The sequence below is a fragment of the Sinocyclocheilus anshuiensis genome, unplaced genomic scaffold (assembly GCF_001515605.1).
Source record: "Sinocyclocheilus anshuiensis isolate Anshui unplaced genomic scaffold, SAMN03320099.WGS_v1.1 scaffold2056, whole genome shotgun sequence".
Classification (NCBI taxonomy): Eukaryota; Metazoa; Chordata; class Actinopteri; order Cypriniformes; family Cyprinidae; genus Sinocyclocheilus; species Sinocyclocheilus anshuiensis.
In genome coordinates this window covers 716,288-721,431 of record NW_015551026.1, presented here as the reverse complement: position 1 = coordinate 721,431, position 5,144 = coordinate 716,288, and the positions used below count along the sequence as shown (strand labels likewise).

The window sequence follows — 5,144 nt, the reverse complement described above, 5'->3', positions numbered from 1 at the left end:
ATCTTCTTTATGCACCAAGAGCTTGTAACACTCCAAAGAGAAAGGAAAAATTGAAATCGCATCATATGACCCCTTTAATAATTTTACTACCCCAAACTTTTAAAAAGTAGCATATTTGAACTTTTACTATAGCTTTTTTTTCACAATGTACTTAAGTGCAGACAATTTTTGTTTCTTTCATACACATGTATTGTTTCACTTCAGAAGACATTGAATAATCAACTGGGGTCGTATGGGTTACTGTTGTTTGTGTTTTGTGTCAGCTTTGAGGGACCATTAACTTATATTATATGAGACTGATTATTTTCCTAAAAATCTCTATTTGTGTACTACAGATAAATCTAAAACCATATACATCTGGGATTACATGAGGGTCAGTAAATGATGAGAGAATTTTCATTTTTGGGCCAAGCTAAGCCATATGGACAACTTGTATGGTTCTTTCTGGCCTTTTTGGGGCTTGACAGCTGTGATCATCCACTGTTATTGTATGGAAAATAACTGTTAGATGTTTTTTTCTTAGAATTCCATTAAAGAACTTTTATGTTCAATTGAACTATTCCTACTTTGCTAACCTCCATTCCTTCTTTCTCTGTTCAAAACATTTAGAGCAGTCTGGTAAGGGAGGACTGTTGTTTTACCTCAGCAGCCTGCAGATGCTGTTCCTGTAGCTGAGACGTTGGCTAGCCGCTGCTACGCTGGGAGGGATGGGTGGCCTGGAGGGGAAGTACAACAGCACAGCCACGAAAAGTGCTGCAATCATCCCAACCTCTGCAAGTTCACAAAAACACACAACATTTATCATGCAGCCTTGGTGTCAACATCAAATCTCACAAAGATTTTACAGGTTCAGACTTAATCTATCCCTGTTAATTAGAAAAAGAGCTTAACGCGTCTGGCATTTCACTGCAATTTTCAGATACTAAATTCAAATTAATGAGAGAGAGAGAGCGCGAGAGAGAGTGGTATCCAAACCAACATCATTAACGGACATTAGATGGCTCACATTAATCTAGAGTTAACCATGAGTCTAGCAGATTTATTACAATCCTGTAGAGGGAGGAAATGCACAATGAAACAACCGATCAGCTCATTAACCCTAGTCCACAAAAAGCTCCTGCTTTCAAATGTGCTCATCCAGTGCTGGAATTTGTGACAGTGCTACCAAGTTGATAATTAAGCATTGCTGCAGCCAAGCACAAAAAAACCTGTTGGCACACAGTATCTCAAAACCGGATGCACTGGCACTGCCACTGCCAGCACAGTCTTCGGGTTGAGTTCCTAAATTTTGTGTCTGGGCGTTGTCTACATGATAAAATATGTGCAGTTTCCTTGGACAGATCCCATTTTTTTCAGCTAGTTAATTTTTACAATATCGTTTCTATAAATCTGCCTTTTCTCTCATAAAATACAGACTTATCAAGCTGGAATGAGTACAGGTGGGTGATATGACAAATCTTATATCATAAATGAATAATTTTATATCACGATAATGGTATACATCAAGATATACACTAATGCTCAAAGGTTTTGAAAGATTTAATGAAATATTCATACTTTTATTTAGCAAGGACACATTAATTTGATCAATATTGACAGTAAAGACTTTTATAATGTTACAAAGGATTTCTGTTTCAAATAAATGCTGTTCTTTTTCTTTTTTCACAAAAACACTGAGCAGCACAACTGAACTGTTCAGCAAAATAAACAATATTGATTATAAAAAGAAATATTTCTTGAGCACAAAATCAGCATATTAGATAGATTTCAAGGCTCATGTATACACTGAAGACTTGAGTAATGGCTGCTGAAATTTTAGCTTTGATACCACAGGAATAAATTACATTTTAAAATATATTAAAATACTGGTAAGCGTTATTTTAATAAATGGTGAAATATTTTAATGTTTTTACTGTGTTTTGATCAAATAAATGCAGCCTTAGTGAGCATACAGCAAGAGATTTCTTTCAAAAACATTAAAAAAAAAATTGATGGAAATTCAACTAAATTGTTATATGAATTGATTTTTATATTAATGAATAAAGAACATATGAGTGAGCTTTTTCCTGTAAAAGCCACCATCACAATGCTATGTTGCACAATGCTGGCTTTCCAGGGCATTGCTATACGGCTGATAAAGTGATGTGAATGTTTTCATCATGTTGCTATGCAGTTGCTAGGGTGTTTTGGGTGGTTGCTTACTGACAAGTCAAAAAAGGCCACTCAAGTATCTATATTTTTTATACCTATAAACACAAGTCAGAAAATACAGACTTATCAAGCTGGAATGAGTACAGGTGGGTGATATGACAAATCTTATATCATAAATGAATAATTTTATATCACGATAATGGTATACATCAAGATATACACTAATGCTCAAAGGTTTTGAAAGATTTAATGAAATATTCATACTTTTATTTAGCAAGGACACATTAATTTGATCAATATTGACAGTAAAGACTTTTATAATGTTACAAAGGATTTCTGTTTCAAATAAATGCTGTTCTTTTTCTTTTTTCACAAAAACACTGAGCAGCACAACTGAACTGTTCAGCAAAATAAACAATATTGATTATAAAAAGAAATATTTCTTGAGCACAAAATCAGCATATTAGATAGATTTCAAGGCTCATGTATACACTGAAGACTTGAGTAATGGCTGCTGAAATTTTAGCTTTGATACCACAGGAATAAATTACATTTTAAAATATATTAAAATACTGGTAAGCGTTATTTTAATAAATGGTGAAATATTTTAATGTTTTTACTGTGTTTTGATCAAATAAATGCAGCCTTAGTGAGCATACAGCAAGAGATTTCTTTCAAAAACATTAAAAAAAAAATTGATGGAAATTCAACTAAATTGTTATATGAATTGATTTTTATATTAATGAATAATTTATATGAATTAATCATGTTGTAATGCTACATTGAATGAAATACTTTACAAATGAAAGGGACTTCATCTCATTTAATTTTTTTTAAATTAGAACTTTATGAGCACAAAACATGAACAGTGGCATCAGTGGGAACTCCTTCAGTGCTGTTTAAAAGCTGTAAATAGTATAGCAAAATATCTACTAGGCCTAGCTGCCAGATTTTACTGTCACACAGTGTATACTGTTATACTGCCCATCCCTAAAGACTTGGCCCTTCTCTAATGGTTTTATTAGACTGGACAAATCTTTGCATCTCTTCAAGATTTCAATCTTCAAGATGCGTGTCAAAATCCGGTGCATGTGGCTACATCTTGATGCCCAGTGTTGCAGTAAGTGTTCCAATGACCTCTAAACTACTAGCAAATCAATGTATTTTCTGTGTGCGAAAGTAACGGCAACATCTTTCAACTTAAACAGAGGCAGAGTATCAATCTATTACTGGCAATATTTCTTTCCCTCTCTCAAAATGTTTTAATTTTCTGAATCAGTTAAGCAGAACAATGTGAGGCAATCTTTCTAGCGAGGTAAACGCAAACCACGTTAAGACGTTTGATTGTGGTATTTGGACAGCCACCATGGATGGCTTTCTTGTGATTGCTTTTCTGTATGACAAATGCTTAAAATCATTTAATATTGATTCAGAATGAATGCTGTTGCTGTATTGTCAACAGACAATACTGTACCTGCATAAAGAACAAACTGTATCCTGTCTCCTATGTGGTTTTGGTTCCAGTAAATCTATAAACACAAGTCAGACAAATGTCTGAAACAAACATGTAGTAATTAATTATTCATATAAAAAACTGGTCTAAATGCAATAACCTTTTTGTTGGTTTCTAAACAGCAATTGATGCTCTCCTACACATCTATCAAGAGGTGAGGTTTGATAGCAAGGGAAACAAAAGCTTTATCTGTGAGACAGGATGACTGAGTCCCAGCGGGAAGACTTGTGATAGCCTAACTGCCTGAATATACGCTGCAGTGCTTGTTCTCAAAATAGATCTTCAGCACTGGTGAAGAATGAGAGTGACTGAAACACTTTTCCATTTTCTACAGCCCAGACGCACACCAAACCAGACCAAAATGGCCTTTTTTCCTTCATGTTAATCACCGTCATAAAGATCAAGAGCAGGGCATTGAATCATAAAATTACTATTGCTTTGCATTAATAAGTACAGTTACTAATAATATTACACGTTTATTTCTTGGTAATGCACATCTGACAGTAAAGCACTGAGCTTGAGTTGGGAAGCATACAAAATGTACTTTTATTAACAGTAACAAGCAAAATCTAATTTTTATATGGAAAATATATATATTCTAATCGTATTAAATGTACCATTATTCTTCTACCATTATTCTACAGTATTATACTGAACTGACCAAAAACTTCAGTGATTATAAAAGGAGCGCTCTTTACTTGCTTTGTGTGATTCAGTCGCAAATTGAAGAAAAGTTTTTTTTTCAAGTCACTTTGTGACTTTTCTTATTTCATACACAAAGTGCAAAACTTTGATCAAATTTGATTTCTTGATGATTTGATATTTTAAAGTGATTTTATAATATCAAAATATAAAGCAAAAAAGTGGAAATGAATGACTAATTAGCCAATAAGTGCTCCTCTGCTGCCATTTACTGCTTATACTGGTAATTAGATGTCTTTTTTATTTTAAATTAGCGTTTGTTTACCACAAAGTATATTTTGGTCATCCCATTAAAAATAATATTTAAATTGGATCATTTTTAGAGCTTTAAAGTGCTAGAAATAGTTGTGTGAAATACTTGAAAGTCATTGAACAAACCCTGAAATTAATGCCACAATGCCATGGTTATAGTTATCTTAATTACTTCTGGTTTTCTATGTCAGCGCTGTTTGATCTGTTTATAACAGAGAATTCTTTGCAGAATTGGAATGCTACATCTCGCAGCAACCTTATGCATTCTGTGGTGAATTCAAATGCTTCTCACTAGATCTCGTAGCACTGTGCAGTAACACTCAGTACGTTTACATAGACAACAATACTCCGATTTTAAGACGATTAAGACAATACTCTGATTAAGAATCTACCATGTAAACAGAGATTTTTGATTACCTTAATCTGGCTAGTCATAATCGAAGTAAACAGAAATCGAATTAAGACGAATTAAGTCACATTACTGAAGTGCAGAATAGAAACACCTTAATCACATTATTACCGTCGT

General features: G+C 33.6%; 1 pseudogene; it reads right to left on the bottom strand.

Annotated features, from left to right (window-relative positions):
* LOC107661148 (disrupted in renal carcinoma protein 2 homolog) overlaps nucleotides 1–5,144 on the bottom strand; it is a 44,865-nt pseudogene that overhangs the window by 26,507 nt on the left and 13,214 nt on the right.